The sequence below is a fragment of the Equus przewalskii genome, chromosome 14, assembly GCF_037783145.1.
Source record: "Equus przewalskii isolate Varuska chromosome 14, EquPr2, whole genome shotgun sequence".
Taxonomy (NCBI): Eukaryota; Metazoa; Chordata; class Mammalia; order Perissodactyla; family Equidae; genus Equus; species Equus przewalskii.
The window spans coordinates 1,927,092-1,950,931 of record NC_091844.1 but is presented as its reverse complement, the minus strand read 5'-3'; positions in this window follow the sequence as shown (position 1 = coordinate 1,950,931).

Genomic DNA, 23,840 nt, shown 5'->3' with positions numbered 1-23,840 from the left:
GAAAAAAGATAACAAATAAAAGTGAGTCACTAAAAAAGAAGAACTCATTCTGGAAGAAGACACTACCCCAGGGAGGAAATAAAACCTACAGATGCTTTAAGCTACAGAAGAACTTACGAATGGAAACTCAATAAAACTTGAAGAATTCCAAATCCAGATGGCAAAACAAAAGAATAAGATAAGAAGAAAAATCTTAAAGTGAAGAAAGCAAGTTGAAAACTACAAGACCATTAGAGAATTAATTATTGTATAAGAAAAAGCAAGGCTATAAATAGACTTGCTAAGAAACAAATTATTAGAATTCAGCAGAGGCCTAAGATAATAACAGCAAAGGTAGAGGAAATATTTAAAGAAATTAGATAAAAGATGATAGATACATGAGGAATTTCAGGTCTGGAGAAAAATGGCAAAAACTAGATTTTTAATCTCCCTCTCCTTATTTCTCCCAAAAAACATGACAATCAACAAGGAGGACAAATTCAGCATTTCTAAGAAACTGAGAAAATGCAACCTTCAAATTACTTGTTACTAGACAGAAAAAGAAAAAAAGAAAAGGAAACCCAGAGCTCTTGCCACAGCAATCCCCTCGGTGTGAAGCTTGGACAAGGGAAGGCTTAAAAGACTCCTTGCAGAAAAGCAGACGACCACCTTCAGAAAGAAAAATTGCATGAATAAATGCCCAATAAGGAACCCAGACCAGGACTTCATAGTTTATAGCCTTAAGTAGGGGAAGGGAACCAGAAGGGGCAGCTTAGAGAAATGATTGCTTGTAAGAAAAATTAGATATACACAGAGGTGATACACCTTTGAGATGACTCAGTGAAGAAAAGGAGGAAATGAGACAGAAAAATTAAGAATTTTTCAGAAACAAAAGACATGTCAACCCTGCCTTACCCACCACCAATACTACTATCCATAAAATAAACGGCACAGAAGGGGCACAAACTAGGAATCCTGTTCATGAAATGAGTAGGAATAAAGAACAACAGATCACCCTCATATAAAATGACTGCAACATGAGGGAAAATAAATAAATAAATACATAAATAAAAAACCTTCCTGCCTTGAAAAGATCTGACCAAAAAACTAAACATGAAATTGAAGAAACTGTAGTACAAGACTTCAGACTATATTACAAATCCTCAATCAAGAATCTGGGGATATGGCAAAATGCCTTGCATCAGAAATAAAAAAGCCAGAAAAGAAATGCATAGAAAAGCAGGAAGAGATGAAATGAGAGCTGATTGGATTCAGGAAAGAAATAAAAGATAAAACAAAATCTTATAAAGTTAAGATTAAATTACAAGGTATCCAATGGAGAATAAATTCAAATAAAAAGTTAATAAAAGGAATTAAGAAAATAAAAAAAATCAAGAGAAGAAATATGAGATAAAGAAGGGAATAAAAGTGTCAGAAAGAAAGTAAATAGAAATGGAAGACAGACAAGTGAGGTTAAACCTATATACAATAGGTGTTCTGGGGAGGAAAGTCAAAACAATTGAACAGATCTAATATTTGAAACTAGAAATTCAAGAAAAATCTCCCAGAAATAAAATAAATGCCCCAACACATTCTAGTAAAGCTAGTAAACTTTAAAGATAAAGAAAAAAATCATTTGTGTCTCCAGGGAAAAAGAAAAAAGGAAAGAAAGAAAAAGAGAGGAAGGAAGGAAAGAAGGAAGGAAGAATTTACAAAAGTAGAGGAAGCAGACTGAGATTTCTCAAAATAAAATACAAAGAAAGGCAGGAGGGGAGTATAAGTTTCAAGAAACTTAAGGAGAGAGGATCAAAGATATTTATCCAGCCAAAACTCCCTAAAAGTAGTAAGGCCATAGAAAAACAGTATTTTATATGCCATAATTCAGGGAATACATGAATACTTCCAGAGGAATCTTCCAGAGGAATCTTCCAGAGGATGGCTTTCATCCAGCCGAAGGATCACTCCAAAACTTTGCAAAAGGACTTGGAGTAAAAGTTTCATATTTTTAATTGAAGAGCTTAGAACAATAAAAGGACAGGGTCATGAATTAAAGTATAATATGTCAACATATTCTGGCAAAGTAGAAAGTGCAACTAAAAACAAGACAGGACAGAAGAGGAAAGGGAGAAAGAAGGATAAGATCATTGACTATTGTCAATGGGAGTGAAAGGGTACCATTTAAGGCTGACAGATGGTGAGAAGTTAAAAAAAAAAAGAAAGAGGACTTAAAGGCACTATGAAAAGTATTAATCCAAAGGTAACCACTAAAATAAACATTTACCTTCTTAAATCCCAAAGAAAAATTTTAAAAAACAAGATGACCACACCAAATAAAGAAATAGGCACAGGAAATATAGCATATATGCAAATTAGTTTCTGCATAAAATAAGAGGCAGAATTGAGACCATACATAATAGTTATATCAATAAATGTAAATAGGATCAAAGAAAATGCCTATGAAAAGAAAAAGATTTTCAAATTGGCCCATAAAACAAAATACAACTCTCTACTATATACAAGACACGCTTAAAATGCAGTGATGATTGGGCCAGCTCCGTAGCTGAGTGGTTAAGTTCACACGCTCCGCTGCAGTGGCCCAGGGTTCAGATGCTGGGCGCAGACATGGCACCGCTTGTCAGGCCACGTTGAGGTGGCGTCCCACATGCCACAACCGGAAGGACCTGCAACTAAGATATACAACTATGTACAGGGGGGGTTTGAGGAGATAAAGCAGAAAAAATAAATAAAATGCAGTGATGCACTAAAGCTAAAAATAAAGAGACGGATAAATATGTGCTAGGCAAACAGAAGCAATAAGAAACTAGAGGTTGCAATCCTGATACCAGACATGGTAGACTTCAAGGCATAGAACATTAAATGAGACAAAGAACGATACTTTTTAATATTAAAAGACACATTCCACATAAAGATCTGATAGTTTGAATAACTATGCATTGAACAACCCAGCAACTACAGATATAAAACAAAAACTATAGGCAATGTAAAGAGAAATAGAAATACAGTAGTAATAGATTTTAACATATCACTCTCAATATGAGACAAAGCAAATAGACAAAAATAATAAAAGATTTAAACAATATAATCAATAAGATTGATCTTTTGGAAATATACCAAACACTATACACTGATAATAAAGTATATTATTTCTTTTCAAATGCATGGGACATTCATAAAAACTTGGAAATATACCAGGGTATTAGTAGAAACTTTTAGGAAATGCTTCCTAGCTATGATTAAAATTCCAGGCTCAATAAAAGAAAGTATTGAAAAATTTTACTACCTAAAAGTGAAAAAAAATGCATAGTAAAGTACATCATAATCAAATTCAAAAGACATGATGATCTGAGGGAAAATATTAATAATATATATTGCAGATAATAAACTAAAGTCTTTAACTTACAAAGTTTTCAAAATTAAGGGAAAAATATTTCTGTTCCCAAGCAAGATGGAGTAACAGGGGATGAATTTACATTCTCCTGAAACAACTTTTAAAAAGCAGAAAAAATCTCTTGAAAACATGCTTATCAAGCAACAAAAGGCAATGGTTCTTGATATTTGAGAAACAAATGAGATAAGGCATGTCATCATTCCATCTCACAGTCTTGAGTGGGCTTCCTGGACACGGCACAAGGAGGAAAAACCCTGGTGAACTCCCATATTTGAACAGACAGGTTTAAGAATCAGGGGGACCAAGTCATTGACAGTTTGTAAGGCAGAGTATTGGGACAAGAGAGCTGCACCAAGAAAGAATTCTGGATATCCGCAAAAGTTCCCCCTCAAGCATTCAGCAGTATTGATCAACACATGAATGTGAGGAAACTATCCACAGCCAGGAAGAGAATTACATAAAAAGGCTAGAGAGAGCAGTACCTCACACTCACAGAGAGCCAAAAATAGTGCCTATTCCCACCAGCCAGACTAGATAATCTCATAATTTACAGGGCTTTGAGTAAAGTACTCAGGAAGATCTTGCTTCAGTAATGGGGAATAATAAGCTTTGCTCCAGACTTGTGTAACAAATCATATCAGCAAGAACAAAAAAAATCAAACTGTTTCTAAGTTAATTGTACCACCATATCATGAAAGATTTTTAAAAACCTTAATATTTATTGAAAAACATATCCATCACCCAACCAGGTAAGGAGTATAATGTTTGATTTCCAATTAAAGATGAGCAAGCATACATAAATCAGGCGAAGATGACCCATAATGGGGCAATAATCAATAAATTGAAATCAAACCAGAACTGTTACATGATATTAAAGCAGCCAGTAATTGTATTCCATATGTCCAAAATGTTAAGGACAGACATGGAAGATAGCAAAAAGACCCAAATAAAACTTCCAGAGATGAAAACTACAATTTCTAAGGTGAAAAATACACTGGATGGAATTAATGGCCCATTAGATATTGTTGGGGGGTGGATATTGTGGGGGCCTGGAATTGGCCACCCCAAGATATGTCTCTTTGGCATGATGATTATTTGGGGCTGATTGCTTTTAATTAACTGGGACAGGGAAGGAGGCTCTGAGGGGTGGAACTTGCTTGCCCTTTGTTAGGAGACATTTACATTGTAAAGGACATCTCCATCTGTAAAGATATCTCCCTCTCTACCAGGAAGAAGCGGGGATGAGCTTATCTCTAGAAACTCTTAATCAATGCCAAAGGCAAGGACTTAAATCTGCATAATAATCTTATTCCCGTCTCTGGTAACCTCCTGTAACTGACTCCCCCTACCCCCAACATCCTCCTTTGTCCTCACCTGAATATGATATTTAAGGTGGGGGCTTCAGCCATTTTGGCGAGTTGCTAAGCTTGCCTGAGCCTCTCCCATGTATACATGTTATAAAGCTTTGTTTAATTTTCTCCTGCTATTCTGTCTCATGTGAATTTAATTCATTCTCCGGCCAGACAAACCCAGAGAGGGTAGAGGAAATGTCTTCCTCCCCTACAATATCAATGATGTTGAAAGTCTAGCATTAGAAACTACCTAAAATGAAACTCAGAGAAAAAGGAATAAAAAAACATTAAAAGTGCTTAAAAGGCTTAATGTGTGGTTAATTGGAGACACCAAAGTGGAGAAGCGGGACAGAAAAAATATTTGAAGAAAGTGGCCAAAATCTATCCAAACTTTATGAAAACTATAAACCCACAGATCCAAAGATTTAAATGAACCCCAAGAACAAGAAAACCAAAGCCCAACATAATCAAATTACACAAAACAAAACAAAACAAAAGTGATAAAGAGAAAATCTTAAAAGCAGCCAAATTAAACAGGCATGTTACACACAGAGATTAAAATAAGAATGATATCTGATTACCCATCAAAAAAAATATGCAAGTGAGAAGACATTGGAGCAACATCTTTAAAGTACGGAGAGAAAAGAAAACACACATCAACCTAGAATTCTACATTTGACAAAAATATCTCCTCATTATTTCTCACTAATGAGGCAAGATCTTCCTGAGTATTCTATCCAAATATCTCCTAAAAACAAACTTGAAATAAAGTCATCTTTAGATGTTCAAAAGCTGAAGGAACCCGGAACCAGTAGACCTGCTTTATACTAAAGAAAGTCCTGCTGGCAAAGGGAAAACGACAGTATGGGGAAATCTGTGCCTTCAAAGGCAAGAGCATTGGAAATCGTAACCACAAGAGTAAATGTATTAGAGTTATTTAAATCTCTATAGAAGATAATTGACTAAATAAAAACAATAACAATATATTGTGGCATTTATGCCATATAAAAGTAATATGCACGACAATGATAGCTTAAGGGCTGGGAGGGGAGAAATGGAAGTATACAATTGTAAGATACTATTCACAAAGTGGTATAATATCACTTAAAGGTAGACTATGGTAAGTTAGAAATATGTACAGAAAACTCTAAATTGACAATTAAAATAACAAAACAAAGAATGATAACTAATGAGCTGACAAAGGAGATGAAGTAGAATCATTTAAAAATATTTGATTTAGGCACAAGAAGACATAAAAAGAAGAAAAGAGTAGTAAAGAACAAATGAGACGATATAAAATAAATAGGAAGACTTAAACCTAACCACATCAATAATAACATTGAACATAAATGCTTTAAACACCCCAATTAAAAGACAGAGATTGTCAGATGACATAAAAAGCAACACATGCAAATGCTGCCTACAAGAAATCCACTTTAAACATAAAAACACAAATAGGTTAACAGTAAAAGGATGCAAAGATATGTCATGCTAACACTAGTCAAAAGAAAGCGGGAGTGGCAAAGTTAATATCAGATGAAGTAGACAAGAAAACAAAGGAAGGATGAACACTCTCACTACTTCTTAACATCGTATTAGTAGTTCTAGGAAGGGCAATAAGACAAGAAAAATAACAAAAGTGATTTTAGATCTTTAAATGTAGATTGAAAGAAAGAACTGAAATTTTCTCTATTCATGGATGACTTAACCAACTATGTGGAAAATCCAGTAGAAACTGCAAATATTCCACTAGAACTATTAAGTGATTTTAATCAAGACACAGGATATAAGTTTAATAAGCAGAAAATGATTATATTTCTATATGTTAGCAACAAACAATCAGAAAGTGAAATTAAAAGCAATACCACTTTCAAAAGCATCAGAAAACATGAAATATTTAGGGATAGATCTAACAAAAGACGTGCAAGACTTGTGCACTGAAAACTACGAAAGAATGATATAAGAAATTTAAGAAAATTTAAGTGCACGGGTCAGAAAACTCAATTATGAGAAGATGTTCAAATCAAATTATAAATTAAATTGCCCCCAAATTTCCAGCAACAATTTTTGATAAATTGACAGATTCTAAAATTCATATATAAATATAAAGGACCTCAAATAATCAAAACAATGCTGAAAAAAGCAAACAAAGTTGGAAGACTACCACTATCAGGATTTCAGGAGTTATTACAAATCTACAGTAATCAAGATGGTAAGGCATTAATTATTTAAATTTATCAATAGAACAAAATGTTATCAATAAAAATTATGATAAATTTATCAATAGAACAAAATACTGTCTAGAAATAGACCCACACATATATGGACAACTCATTTTTGACAAACGTGAGAAAGCAATTCAGTAGAGAAAAGAGAGTCTTTTCAACAAATTTTGCAGGAAAAATCAGTATTCAAAAAGGAAAAGAAAATGAACTTTAACCCACACCTCACATCTTATTTAAAAACTTAACACAAAATGGATCATGGGCCTAAATGTGAAACCTAAACCACAGCACTTCTAGAACAAAACATAAGAGAATATTTTTTTAATCTTTGGTTAGGCAAAGATTCCTTAGATATGACACCAAAAACACAGTCCATAAAGAGAAAAATTTGACAGAGTGAACTTCATCCAAATTAAAATTGCCTTTTAAACACACCATTTTGATAATGGAAGAGAAGCTACACACTAGGAGAAAATATTTGCAGATCATATATCACACAAGGGACTTGCACCCAGAATATATAAAGAATGCTCAAAACTCATTAATAAGAAAAAAACTCAATTTTTTTAAACAAGCAAAAGATCTCAAAAGAAATTTCATTAAAGAAGAGACATCAGTGGCATGTAGGCACATGAAAACATGCTCAATATTATTAGTCATTAGAGAAGTGAGAATTAAAACCACAATGAGATACTATAACTTTCCTATTAGAATGGCTAAAATTTAAGTGACTGAACACATCAAGTATCATCAAGGCTGTAGAAGAGCTGAAATACTCATACGTTTCTCATGGGAATGTAAAATGTTACAACCACCTTGAAAAACAGTTTGACCATTTCTTAAAAAGTTAAATAGACATCTATTATAGGATCCAGTCATTCCACCCCAAGGAATTTACCCAAGAGAAAAAGGAATATATGTCCATATAGAAAGTTTGACACAAAATTGTTTTCTGGTTTCACAGATCCATAGGTGGAGAGGAATTTGACCCTAGGATGGATTATACCCATAGCCTCACTTTACCTAATGTAGATAATTTAGATGATGAAATTGGCAACATTTGAGCTGGTGAAACTTAAAATGAGATTTCTATTTGTTGCTATAATGGGCTGAGACTTTGGGAGACCTTGAAATGAGGTATTTTGCATATGAAACAAATGTAAATCTTTGGGAGTCAGCAGACTATGGTGGGCAAAATGATAGCACCTCAAAGACAGCCACCTCCAAACTTCCAGAAACTGTGAATATGTTACTTTGCATGGCAAAAGGGACCTTGCTGATGTGATTAAGAACTTCAAGATGGAGAAGTTTTCCTGGATTATCTAGGTGGGCCCAATGTAATCACAAGGTTCTTTATAATGGAAAGAGGGATTCAGGAAAGACAAAGTAAAAGAAGGAAGAGAAGTAAAGATCAGAATTGTACAGGACCATGAGCCAAAGTCTGTAAAGAATGTACCAGAAGCTGTAAAAAGAATGGACTAGACAGAGCCTTTAGAAAGAATGTAGCCCTGCCAACATATATTAGACTTCTGAACTCCAGAACTCTAAAAGAATAAATTTGGGTTGTTTTAAGCCACTAAGTGTATGGTCATTTGTTACAGCAGCAATAGGAAACTAATACAGATTTAAATATACATCAGTAAGTCTTCAACCAGAGAAACAAAACCCCTAGGAGACATATAAAGAGATTTATTGCAAGAAGTTGGCTTACACAATTAGGGAGATTGACTAGGTATGCCCAAATATTCATAGGACAGATCATCAAGAAGGGTAGGCTAGAAGTCTTGGGCATAAACTGAAGCTGCTCTCCACAGGAAGAATTTCTTCTCCTTCAGGGAAGCCAAAGCTCTGCTTTTAAGTCCTTTTAACTAATTAAATTAAACCTACCCAGATTATCTGGGATAATCTCCCTTACTTATAGAAATTAATCACATCTACAAAACACCTTCAGAGTAACACCTAGATTAGTGTTTGATTGGATAACTGAAGACCATACCCTAGTCAAATTGATGTATAACACTGACCATCACACCAATGAATCAAAATTAATATCAATTGATAATGAACATATAGATATAGTGTGATTCCAGATGTTAAACTCTCAGAAGGACACAACAAACTATAGAGTATTCATAACAAAACTGTAAAACCTGTATCTAATCCCAAGGAAACATCAGACAAACCCAAAGTGAGAACAGTACTATAAAAAGAAAAAAAAAAGAAAGGGTGGTTTTGGATTCTTCAGAAATCTCAATGTTTTAAAAGGAAAAGAAAGGTTATAGAAATTTTCCAAATTAGAGAAGGCCAAAGAGAAGTAACTAGATGCAATACCCAATTCCAGACTGAAACCTGTACTGCAAGGGAAGAAAATGCTATAATTAACGTGACTGGAAAAATTGACAAAATTGGAGTGTAAGAGGTAGGTTAGATAAAAGAAATCAATGTAAAATTTACTGATGTTGATAATTGTATTGTTTTTAAATAAGACAATATCCTTTTCTTAGGAAGTACTACCTGAAGTATTTAAGACAAAAAAGACAAAATAGACTTTAAGCTAAAAATGGTCACAAGAGAAAAAGAGGTCACTACGCAATAATAAGTAATCAATTAATCAAGAAGATAGAATAATTGTAAATATTTATGCATCCAACACTGGAACACCTAAATATATAAAGGAAATACTAACAGAACTAAAAGTAGAAATAAACGGCAATACAATAATAGTTGGGAACTTTAATACTTCATTCTCAAAAATGGATAGACCATCCAGACAGAGAATCAATAAGGAAACAGTGGATTTGGACAATACTATATACCAAAGGGACCTAACCGACATATACAAAATACTATATCCAACAGCAGCAGAATACACATTCTCCCCAAATGCACACAGATTATTTGCTCAGATAGATCATATGGTAGACCACAAAACCAGTCTCGAGAAATTCAAGGTAGAAATTATATCAAGCACATTTTCTGACCACATTGGTCTGAAACTAGAAATTAATAATAGGAGGAAAGCTGGAAAATTTACCAAGACAAGGGAATTAACACACTCCTGAACTACCAATGGATCAAAAAGGAAATATAAAAATACTCTGAAACAAATGAAAACTGGAATACATCATACCAAAACTTATAAGATGCAGCAAAAGCAGTACTTAGAGGAAAATTTATATCTGTAAACGCATACATCAAGAAAAAAGAAAGATCTCAAAAAAATAACCTAGCTTTGCACTTCAAGGAACTAGAAAAAGAAGAACAAATTAAGCCAAAAATTAGCAGAAGGAAGGATAAAATAAAGAGTAAAATACATAAAATAGAGACTAGGAAAACAATAGAAAAGATTAACAAAAGTAAGCGTTGGTTCTTTAAAAAGATAAACAAAATTGACAACCCTTTAGATAGACTAACTAAGAACAAAGAGAGAGGACACAAATAAATAAAATTATAAATGAAAGAGGAGACATTACAACTGATACCACAGAAATACAAAAGATCGTAAAAGATTAATATGCAAAATTATATTCATATTGGATAGTCTATAAAAAATAAACTCCTAGAAAGATACAACCTACCAAGATTGAATCATGAAGAAATAGAAAATATGAACAGACCAGTAATGATTAAGGAGATTAAATCAGTATCAAAAACCTCCCAAAAAAGAAAAGCCAAGAATTAGATGGTTTCACTGGCAAAGTCTACTATTTATGTGTTCTAAGCATGTAAAGAAGAATGAAAGTCAATCCTTCTCAAACACTTCCAGAAAACTGAAGAAAAGGAAACCCTCCTAAACTCATTTCACAAAGCCATCATTATTCTGATAAAATAAGGACACTATGAGAAAAAAAACTACAAGCCAATATCCCTGATGGATATAAGTGCAAATATTCTCAACAAAATATTAATAAACTAAATTCAACAGCACTTTAAAAGATCATACACTAGGATCAAGTGGAATTCATCCCTGGGATTCAAGGATGGTTCAACATATGCAAATCAATAAATGCAACAAATCACATTAACAGAAAGAAAGATAACAATCATATGATAATACCAATAGATGCAGAAAAAGCATTTGACGAAATTCAACATCTTTTCATACAACTCTCAACAAATTGGGTATGGAAGGAACATATCTCAACATAATAAAGGCCATTAATGACAAGCCCACAGCTAACATCAGACTCCGTGGTGAAAAGTTAAAAGCTTTCTCTATAAGATCAGGAACATAACAGGGTGCCCACTTTCACCACTCCTATTCAACATAGTGCTGAAAGCCTTAGCCAAAGCAATAAGGTGAGAAAAAATAGTAAAAAGCATGCAAATCACAAAGGAAGAAGTAAAATAGTCTCTGTTAGCAGATAACACGATCTTATACAAAGAACACCCTAAAGACTCCATTTAAAAAAAAACCGTTAGGGGGCCAGCCCAGTGGCGTAGTGGTTAAGTTCATGCACACTGCTTTGGTGGCCTCGCGTTCACGGGTTTGGATCACAGCACAGACCTGCACATGGCTCATCAGGCCATGCTGTGGTGGCGTCCCACATGCAAAGTGGAGGAAGATTGGTACAGATGTTAGCTCAGGGACAATCTTCCTCAGGAAAAAGTAGCAAGATTGGCAACAGATGTTGGGTCAGGGCCAATCTTCCTCACACTTCTCCCCCCAAAATTGTTACAATTAATCAACAAATCCAGTAAAGTTACAGGATACAAAATCAAAATACAAAAGTCAGTTGCATTTCTATATACCAACAATGAAATATCTGAAAAATAATAAAGATAACAATCCCATTTACAATAATATCAAAAAGAATAAAATACTTAGGATTAAATTAACTAAGGAAGTAAAAGATCTCTACAGTGAAAATTAGAAGACTGATGAAAACATTGAAGAACATACAAATAAATGGAAAAATATCCCATGTTCACGGATCAGAAGATTTAATATTGTTAGAATATACACACTTCAAAAAGCCATCTTAGATTCAGTGCAATCCCTAACAAAATCCCAATGGCATTTTACATGGAAATAGAACATACAATCCTAAAATTTGTAAAAAACCACAAAGACCCCAAATAGTCAAAGCAATCTTGAGAAAGAAGAATAAAGCTAGAGGCATTACATTTCCTGATTTCAAACTATATTATAAAACAGTATGGCACTAGCATAAAAACAGACACATAGACCAATGGATCAGAATCGAGACAATAAATAAACCCACACTTATATGATAACTAATATTTGACAAAAGACCCAAGAATACTCAACAGGGAAAGGATAGCTCTTTTGATAAATGGTGTTGGGGAAATGGATATTCACATGCAAAAGAATGAAACTGGATCCCTATTTTACATCACTCATAAAAATTAACTAAAAATAGTTTAAAAATTTAAATGTAAGACCTGAAACTATAAAACTCCAAGAAGAAAACATAGGGAATAAGTTCCTTGACACTGATCTTGGCGATGAGTTTTGAGATATAATATATAAAGCATAAGCAACAAAAGCAATAATCAACAAATGGGACTACATCTAACTACAAAGCTCCTGCCTAACAAAAGAAAGAATCAATAAAACGGAAAGTGAACCTATAGAATGGGAGAAAACTTTGAAAACTATATATCTGATAAGTGGTTAATATTCAACACATACAAGGAACTCCTACAACTCAATAGCAAAAAAAACAAATAATCCAATTAGAAAATGAGCCAAAGACCTCAATAGACATTTTTCCCAAGAAAATATACAAATGGCCAATGGATACATGAAAAGGTGCTCAACATCACTAATCGTCAGGGAAATGTACATCGAAACCACAATGAGGTATTACCTCATACCCATTAGAATGGCCATTCTCAAAAAGACAAGAGATATCAAGTGCCAGTGAGGATTCTGTGAAACGGGAAACTTTGTACACTGTTGGCAGATATGAAAATTGCTAAAGCCACTATGGCAAACAGTATGGAAGTTCCTCAAGAAATTAAAAATAGAACTACCATATAATCTAGCAATTCCACTTTATATCCAAAGACAATGAAAACACTCTCTCAAAAAGATATCTGCACCCCCATGTTCACTGCACCATAGTTCACAATATCCTAGTCATGGAAACAACCAAAGTGTCGACAAATGAATAGATAATCAATATATGGCGTATATATACAATGGAATATTATTTAGCCAAAAAAAGAAGGAAATTCTGCAATTTTCAACACAGTGGATGAAACTTGAGGGCATTATGCTAAGTTAAAGAAGTCAGACAGAAAAAGACTTTAGTCATTTGAATAGGGAACAGATTTAACAGGAGCATCTCAAATACATCTTCCACTTCTAACATCTCAAGGCACAATTCTTGTAAGACTAACAGGACTTTAAAATGCAGAAGCGTAAAGCTAATGGTGGAGCTCCTAGGGCCAAATAAAGTCTGAGTCTGCATCATTCTAGAGAGGAAGGAAGAGCTAGAAATTGAGGTGGAGAAGGGTCGAGGAGGACCTAGGACACAAAGTGGCATAACCACTTCAGACGAAAGAGGCGTGTGAGACAGGAGGAAGCAAAAGACAGAGAGAAAGCAGGCAATGAGAGGCAGACTTCCTTCAAGTTTCAGAAAATTCAGGAAGCACAAATAAAAGTTCACAGTTTATAAGTAAAGGAGATATAAAAAGTGTAAGAGATTGGCTATGTAGTGAAAGGCCCTGAGACTCAGCCTGGAGGAAATATTTGTAGTGCAAAGGTGGATCTAGTGTGACATGTTACCAATGTAATTCAAGTCATGGCATGTAGGTTTAAGTGTCTTTAACTTGCTTATGCACTAGACAAACGATATAATATATTCTGAGCACACCCAGTCCGTGCTCGGCGTTGTACAATGGTCCAGGAACAGGATGGTAAATAGAGGCACATGTGCTTACCCTGATGATGCTCCCTAATGATGTCTCCTCACTTCTGTAAAGACTTCGACAAAATGTTTATGATTTCTCAACACAGGGAGCCTTTACTGGCTGAAATCTATGCAAACACGTGTATATTATTGCCAACTAATAGGAACAATGAATAAAAAGGCATTTCCTTCCCTGCTTTGAGCCTTGTACTTGGTGATAATTTAGCAGGCAGAAAGGTGAAAATGATTTTTGCAGTGCACTCAGTTCTAACCAGGCTGAACTCGTTCATGAGTATGCCCAGCAGGCTCTCCCACAGAAAACAAGCTGCTCTAACTCTCTAAGCTTAGCTTTCTGGTGTTAGAACATTCCAGTGGCAGAACTGCACTTACAATACAATCACAGACACTCGTGATTTTTAGAAGTACATAGCAGCCACTTGAGTAAATGTTAAAGAGAAAAAAGGAATTAGTGGTGGCTCCTTGGCATCTATAAATTTAACACAGAAAATTTTAATAATTTAAGCTCGGCTCTTGCAGCATTGTCAGACTGAGGTTGAGTAGAAACTTTAATTCCCTTTCAAAGTAAAAGAAAAATATCTTTCCCGTGGCCTACTGAAGTGAAAAAAAATACTCCCAATTCCTCATATCATTACCCATCATCCACTCTAGCTGTTGGAAAAGACACAAATGTTCAATTATTTCTGTCAGCCATACCCACCTCTTGAGATGATCATGCACATAATTCTCTTAAACAAATTTCTTTTAGATTACAGAGGGCATATATCTTGGCCCCGTTACAACTGAGGTGGAAGTCTCCCAAGCAGCCTTCTTGCTAATCCCTTTGGCCATCTTTATCATAATAAATGCACTAAACTAAATAAGTAAAAACAACCTCTCTGCATCTCTACCTTAACATATGTGCGTGCTGGGTGACCATATTGATATATGGTCATGTGCTTACACATCAGACAAACAGTGTGGCTATATCTTTCCATAACAAACATCCAGGAATGCAGAGAGAATTTCATTTCAATCAATGTTGCCTTGAAAATCTCCAAAGATCGATAACATGTAACTTTGGACACTAAATTATTAATGGTTGTCATGGGCTAAAATAAAGCATGAAATCAGGATGAAAGCCCACAGTGAAGTTGAGTTTACAGGAAGTATTACAAAATTAAGAAAAAAGAAATGTAGCATCAATAATTAAACAGCCTGGTAAATTAAATGTGCAACCCACACCACAAGAAAAATCATACTCAGTTTCTGGCTTTTAGAGTTTTAGGAAAAAGGTTTTTTTTTATTGGAAAGGGCAGCAGAGATATGTGTCTGTTAATCTTTTTCCCTCTGCTCTGGAATTAAAGAGAACAAGGGAGAAGCAGTGAATTCAAGAGACACCAAGAAGTTCAGGACACAAGTTTTATTAAAAGTCACATAAAAAGATAAAAATGTACAGAAAAGTCTGACTTTATACGCCAAATAGAAATAGTCATTTGATTACAAATAATACAATTATTTTTAGATCTTTAAAGAAAAATGAGCTCTGAAAGAAATACGTAAGAAGTGGTCAGCAAGGACCTTAAGTGTAAACATTAAATACAAATACTAAAATTTTTTTTAATTCCTTCCTAGGCATCCAAGGTCACTAAATACTTGTGCTCTTCTCCCTACTCTGGCTATACTGTGGGCTGGGACCTGACATTGCACGGTGCCTAGGTCAGAAGCCAGACAACTTTGCTGTTCTGCTAAATGTGCTACATTCCTCCTGAACGCTTCACCATAGTTCTCCCAGCACTTGACAGTCACTTTATGCTTCCTTCTGTGGGCAGGGCCATGGATAGCAAGTGGGTTAGGGCCTCACTGAAAACAGTTTTTTCCATCCTTCAGTCAGTGCAGGCTGTGTAAATATCTATACACCAGTTTCATATCAGTACATAGCATAACTAGGCTCTGGACCTCTTCTGAGCTGACAGGCCCAGTAATATTCACTGCCTTCTCTCAGCTCTGTCCATGCTACATGCACCCCTAGAATTAGGAATTCTGCTTCAGACTCTTCTTACTTTGTATTTGCCTCAGACATGTCCTATGTCATGTCCAAGACTCTCAACTCATTAAGGGCAGACTTATATCAGAGCCATTGGGATTATATTCTCATTAAAATAAATGCTAAATGAATAACTATATCCCTGTCAGCAGCCTTAGATCTATATCTGGAATATTTAGCTGTCACTTGAGGGACCAAGATAAGACACGTGATTGGCATCTGCTTACCCTCTCCAGACTTTAGTTTCCTCATCTGTAACATGAGGGAGGTTGATTTAGACACTTTGATGAACCAAGAATTGTTCATCTCTTGCCACTCTGTACACTACCCTCAGCCCTACACACCAGAAAACCTCATCTACTTGTACTTCTCCAACCACATGACATTCTCTTATGCCTCTGAGCAAACCATATGCTGCTCCCTTGCCTGACGCATCCTCATCCCACTGAAGATGCTGTCTTCCAATTCTAGTCCTACTCATCCTTTTATGACTCAGCTCAGACACCAAATCCTTCAAGAAACTTCACCCACTTCCTCTCCTCCACCACAAGCATCACCAATTTGCATCTGGGCTCCTGTTCTTAACTCTCATAACACCCTGAGCATGTCTTTTTTAAATTACATTATTGGGGTCATATTGGCTTACAACATTGTATAAATTTAAGGTGTACATCACTACATTTCAGTTTCTGTATAGACTGCATCATGTTCACCACCAAGAGTCTAGGTTTTATGTGTCACCATACATATGTACCCCTTTACCCTTTTTGCCCATGCCTAACCCCTTCTTCTCTGATAACCACTAATCTGATCTCCTTATCTAGCTTGTTTGTTTATCTTTCACATATGAGTGAAATCATATGGTATTTGTCTTTCTTTGTCTGACTTATTTAGCTCAGCATAATACCCTCAAGGTCCATGCATGGTGTCATAAATGGCACAATTTTGTCTTTTTATGGCTGAGTAGTATTCCATTGTGTATATATACCACATCTTCTTTATCCATTCATCCATTGATGGGCACTTGGGTTTCTTCCACATCTTGGCTATTGTGAATAATGCTTTGATGAACATAGCTGTGCATATATCTTTTTTAATTACTGATTTCATGTTCTTTGGATAAATACCCAGTAGTAGAATAGCTGGATCATATGGTATTTCTATTTTTAATTTTTGGGGAAATCTCTATACTGTTTTCCATAGTGGCTGCACCAGTTTGCATTCCCACCAGCAGTGTAAGAGGGATCCCTTTTCTTCACATCCTCTCCAACACTTGTTATTTCTTGTCTTGTTAATTATAGCCATTCTGACGGATGTGAGGTGATACCTCAATGTAGTTTTGATTTGCATTTCCCTAATAATTGGTGATGTTGAATATCTTTCCATGTGCCTATTGGCCTTCTGTATATTTTCTCTGGAATAATGTCTGTTCATATCTTCTGCCTATTTTTTGATTGGGTTGTTCATTTTTTTGTTGTTGAGTTGTATGAGTTCTGTATATATTTTGGAAATTAACCCCTTGTCAGATATGTAATTTGCAAATATTTTCTCTCACTTTGTGGGTTGTCTTTTCATTTTGTTGATAGTTTCCTTTGCCTTGTAGAAGCTTTTTAGTCTGATGTAGTCCCATTTGTTTATTTTTTCTTTTGTTTCCTTGCCTGAGTAGACGTGGTATTTGAAAAGATATTGCTAAGATTGATGTCAAAGAGTGTACTGACTATATTTTCTTCTAGGAGTTTTATGGTTTCAGGCCCTATATTCAAGTCTTTAATCCATTTTGAGTTAATTTTTGTGTATGGAGTAAGATAATGGTCTACTTTCATTCTTTTGCATGTGGCTGTCCAGTTTTCCCAATACTATTTATTGAAGAGACTTTCCTTTCTCCATTGTACGTTCTGGGCTCCTTTATTGAAGATTAGCTGTCCATAGATGTGTGGTTTTATATCTGGGCTTTCAGTTCTGTTCCACTGATCTGTGTCCCTGTTTTTGTGCCAGTACCATGCTGTTTTGATTACTATAGCTCTATAGTATATTTTGAAATAAGGGAGTGTTGATACCTCCAGCTTTGTTCTTTTTTCTCAGGATTGCTTTGGCTATTTGGGGTCTTTCGTTGTTCCACATAAATTTTAGGATTCTTTGTTCTATTTCTGTGAGAACATCATTGGAATTTTTATTGGGATTTCATTGACTCTGTAGATTGCTTTAGGTAATATGGACATTTTATCTATGTGTATTCTTTCAATCCATAAGCATGGAATCTTTCCATTTCTTTATGTCTTCTTCAATTTCTTTCAATAATGTCATTGTTTTCAGTGCGTAGGTCTTTCATAGCCTTGGTTAAATTTATTTCTAGATATTTTACCCTTTTTGTTGCAATTGCAAATAAGATTGTATTTTTTATTTCTCTTTCTGCTAGTTCATTGTTAGTGTATAGAAATGCAACTAATTTTCGTATGTTGATTTTGTACCTTGCAACTTCACTGTATTCATTGATTGTTTCTAATAGTGTTCTGGTGAATTCTTTAGGGTTTTCCATATATAGAATCATGTCATCTGCAAATAGTGACAGTTCTACTTCTTCCTTTCCTATTTGGATCCCTTTTATTTCTTTTTCTTGCCTAATTGCTCTTGCTAAAATTTTCAGTACTATGTTGAAAAAGAGTGGCAAGAATGGGCATCCTTATCCTGTTCCTGTTCTCAGAGGAATGGCTTTCAGTTTTTCACCACCAAGTAAGATATTGGCTGTAGGTTTGACCCTGAGCATGTTTTAATCATAACATGTATGCCATCCTGTGTAATTGTCTGCTTCCTTGTCCCCTCCCCCACTGGACTGTGATCTTCTGGGTAGCAACTGTATTCATTTGTGCACCCTCAGCACCTGGCAAATTTCTTGGAGGAAGTTAGGAACTCAGTAAATGTTAATATGATGAACTGAATGGAGAGCAATGGTTGAAAAAACGTACAAGTCACACTGTGTCTATTCAAACATTTTACCTAATGCTGGTCTTTTTAGAAATAGAAGGATAAATTTTATCTGTTAGAACAGTGACTGGTACATAGTAGAAATTCGATAGACGTTTGTTCAGCAGATGGCAGAGTACTTTCTAACAGGTATACCTAGATGCTGGCATGGCAGTCTTCTAGGGAGGAGGAAAAAGTGGTATTGTATATATATACTATATATTTATATATATAGCTTTTGCATGGACAAAGACTCTTCTTTGGCAAGGATCAAATTCAGTACTACCATTTACCCTAAACAAAGTGAGGAAACATCTGTTCAGGCCAATTATTCTGGAAAATCACCCCTCTTTCTGGAAGAAAAAGAGAAGGGGAAAAATCAGCCATTATTTGCACATTATTGAGGTATTGAAATATTGCTCATTTGAATGCAAAATATCTCATGAGTGATTTTTATATTTATCACATGTTGACATTTTGACATATATCGGTTAAATAAAATATTTTGTTAAAATTAATTTCACTTTTTATTTTACTTTTTTCAGTGTTGCTACTAGAAACTTTAAAAGTACATATGTGGTTTGCATTATATTTCTACATCTAAGACCTAGTAAACATTCTCTCACTGCTTTACTATTTCTATCTTTGGTAACAAAGCTTTGTAATTTATGACAACAAAATCCTCTTCATTCAAAGAAGCCTTATTCTATTCCACTTTTTCAAGCTAACTCAACCAAAATCTATTTATTCAAAACAGTGCCATCTACTGAGAGAAAATAATAATAGCTCTGGAAGTAATTTCTCTCCTGTTCATATTTACAATTAAACAAAAACGTAGTGAGCCCAGAGTAAGTTCATTGTAAGAACTGCTGCGTTTCAACTTCTGAGGCTCCATGTATGCAACTGGCTTCTTTTCCTCTCTCTTTATGTAGATAGGGAAAGCTCAGAAAGCACAGCCAGTCCACAACTCAGCCATCTCAGCAGGCTGAATGCCCTGCTGAGGGGAAGGGGGAAGATGGTGGTACCAGAGCATCTCCTGTAAGAGGCAGTTTATTACTGGAACATTTCCTGTCCTCACAGATCCTCCTTTGGGGCATTACAGTGCTCAGAGCCTGACTTTGTGCCTAAAGACATTTTAAATGCCTCTGAGCGAGGTCTCTGAATCAATTTTATTATTTTCTTTTTTTTTTTTTTTACAGGGAAAGATTCACCCTGGGCTAACATCTATTGCCAATCTTCCCCTTTTTTTTTCCTCCCCAAAGCCCCAGTACATAGTTGTATATGCTAGTGGTAAGCCACAGCATGGCAACTGACAGATGGGTGGTGTGGTTCCGTGACCGGGAAGTGAACCCAGGCCACTGAAGTGATGAGCACAAAACTTTAACCACTAGGCAATTAGGGCTGGCTCTGAATAGATTTTACTCTTGAACACATTTTAAACATACTCCACCTTAACCCTAAGGTAAGTCAGTCATGCTACAATCTCTTCTCTCAGATAGCTTGGAGGAAGCATCTAGGAAAACTCAATAATGAACTTATATGATCATGTGTCCCTTCTCTTATACCCTTTTACCCAGACAAAATGGGCAAATGTCATTTTTTCCTTCATACTCATTCAAGACAAGAGCTGTTGAAGATTCTTCTAATATTGCCTAACTTAAGGCCCAGCTGGGGACTCTTTCTGGCATTGATTTTAATGCTGATTCTCCAGGCCAATCTTCAGGTGCTCAAAGGTAATAGTTTTAAAAAGAACAACAAAATTAATAACTGAGCTGTTTCATTTCTCCCTACCAGTAGGCACAAGGGGACTGTTCTATGGCCTTTGAAAATCAATACTTTCAAAAATGATATTGACCCGCTAGTGAACAGCATTGCTGTTGAACTACTGAACAGCGTTGATAGGAGGAAACAGAATACTCTGAAAATTCAATTTACATACGTGTATTTCAGGTTTTAAAAAATGCACTTAATGTCAGAGTCTCCATTTTGCATCACAACCTGCTGCTTCTGGACTGGCCACCTCAGTATGAAAGACAGATTTACATTTTGAGAATCTCACCAACCCAAGACCAGATCCATGGGATGAGCACCAATTTGCGTTGATTGATGGCCTTTTGTCACTCTGCCTTATAGGCTGTGACCATTTCAAACTTCAAAATAGATGAAGTCAAACATAACAGGCCCTCCCGTTCAATGAAGCAGAGAGAGGCCTGGGAAGCCAACCATTCTGTCAGAAAAAGAAAATGTTCTGCCTAGACTAATCTGTCAGGTTTTCAAACCTTCTGACACATTGCATTCCTAGTGCATACAAAAGTGTCTGTGATGAATCCAGACAAAACAACCGATGACATTTCTTTTATATGTAAAAATACGATTTAAAAAAGTTAATAATCCATGTAATCCTTTTAACTCAGTAATTACACTTCAAAGTGTTTATTCTAAATACATAGAATTACATTATAAAATTAAAGGGCTTGTTACCGTGTTGTTTACAATTTTTAAAACTAGAGAATTGCTTAGTATAACTAATTAAAAAGATGAAATACCATGAAATCATTTTAAATCACATTTTAAATTACTTAAAATATATAGAGACAAAATATTACATAAAAAAGATTTGTAAATTGTTTGCTATCAATTTTATATCAAATATATGTATGAGTATAAATAAGATAGGTTTGATAGCACTATGGATATAGATAGAAATGTAGATATAGGTACATTGATAAGAAAACTAAACTTATACACACAAAAATGTTAACAGTAGACATCCCACAGTAGAAATATGGGTGATTTTTTAGTTCTCCTATATGTTTCTATATTTCTCCCCAAATTCCTAAAGTAACATGTAATGTTTATATAAGAAAAATATTCACAATGCAGTCTACATAAATTTCTATCTCAATCTACACCTTGGTTTATTGAGTGTCAGCATCTTCTACTAAGGTTTAAAAAATACTCACTGTATCTAAGCCCATCTCTTGTTATAACAGCACATTTTTCATGTCTGTGGTGGCGTAAGCTCCAAAGAGCCGTAGAATCAAGGTCTTGTATAGATGAGGTATTAGCAGCAGCCTACCTGGGGTTACAAGGCAGGTAAGGGAGGATGTCTGCAATGCTTTTAATAGCATCACTTAGAAGTTCCTTGGGCTGGTAGTGTTTATGAACATTACAGTACTCAAATAAATTCAAACTGTCAATTACCATTAACAAGCAAATCCCTCTTAATCACAATTTGATTAAGGATGAAAACTAGACACTTCCAGGAATATGATTTCCAGCAGGCATGGATTTAAAGAGGCAGAAAAGAAACAATTAAAGCATGGAGATGGAAATTTCCTTGATGCAGTTCTCTTTACCTCCGCGCCACCCCACCCCCTCATCTCAGTGTGCATGTCAGAAACAGAAATGGATGAAAATGCTTAGACTAATGTTTTCTCAATATATTTGGGGTCAAACTGGAAATTTTACAGCTGTGAATAACTTTTCCTACCTTCAATTATGGGCATGAAGCAATAAAAGTTTTCCTTGGTCAGACAGCACCTTTATAAGTCTTTGACAAATTCCAAAAAAAGTTTCATGTTCTGCTAATGAGAATTATAATTTATGAGCCTCTAAAACTTAAACTCAGGATGTTTTATATTGAATTTGGGTTTTTTTTAAATAAACTGTTAGCTATTCTCAATTTGCATACTATTTGCATGTTTCTAGAACATTCTCCAATCTTTTCTATCTTGCTCTGTGCCTGGGAGGCTAACCGACACAGAGGACATCAGTGGGGCTCCTTTGCTGGCTTGTTTCCAGTTGGTTTCACCCAGTGAATGACATCAACCAAAGGCCAAAAAACAGAGGAGAGAGAGATCGGGGTATTTATTCCCTGATCCTGTACTCTGGAAGTATCCAGACTCTTTCACAACTACAGCTGTCTCTAGATGGTCCTTCTTCCATGGCTTCAGCTATCACAATTCCACTTGTCTCTTTGCTCTAGGGTTGTTAATAGTTTTATTCTAGGGCTAATCTCTGGGTATCTAATCACTCCTCCAGGAAGTGGAAGGTCTTGATAATTTATATCAGTAGATATTGTATATAATTAAATACATATATATTTTTATATATTATTATACAAATATATATTATACTATATATTATTATATTACATTAATATCATATCTAAATTTCCTATAACACATATTCTTGTATAAATATAAAAATCATTATGAAATATATTCTAAAGGTATTAGATGAAAGAGTACACTATTTGGGATTTATTGTGTTAGCTCACAAAGTAGGGAGTGGTTCTAACTGGTTGATTAATTGAGCTGAGGTATGGGAACTTCACTGGCATATTGTAATTACAGGCAACTGGAATCTTAAATAGATGGAAATGTGGGAGTAGACCTCTCATGTGCAAGACTCATAGCTACATCTGAACCTTACTCCACGGCAAGGCAAAAAGAAACACATGGGTGAGGGGCCCCAAAATCCCTGAACCTCTCTGTATGGCTGCCCTATATAGCCTGCAGATGTTGATGCGAGACTCTGCCATTGACTTGGATGCTTTGATTTCAATGGGAATGATGATATCTCAGGGTAGCAGGGACCCAGTCATGAGGCTTAACTATCAGAGACAAAGCTGCCCCAATTAACATAATGCACCACAGAGATGCAGTAGCAATCAGAGTGTACTGACACTTGGAAATCCATGGCAGTTTGTTACTGGTTCCCTATTAATGAAATAGCTGGGTGACCTACTAGGATATTCCTTGATTAATATAATCCAGAAATCACTATGTCTGATGACCGAAAAAAAATACCAAGAAAGGTGCTGGTATGAATCCACACCTAGATTCTAGATACCTAAGCCAGTTCACACATCCTGAACCCCTTGAGTGAGAAGATAGTCAGGGAACCATTAGGGATGGACCTGAAAACATGGCCTCAAGCACATATTGTAAATATTGCCAATTCTTTCCCAGAAAAACCTGCAGC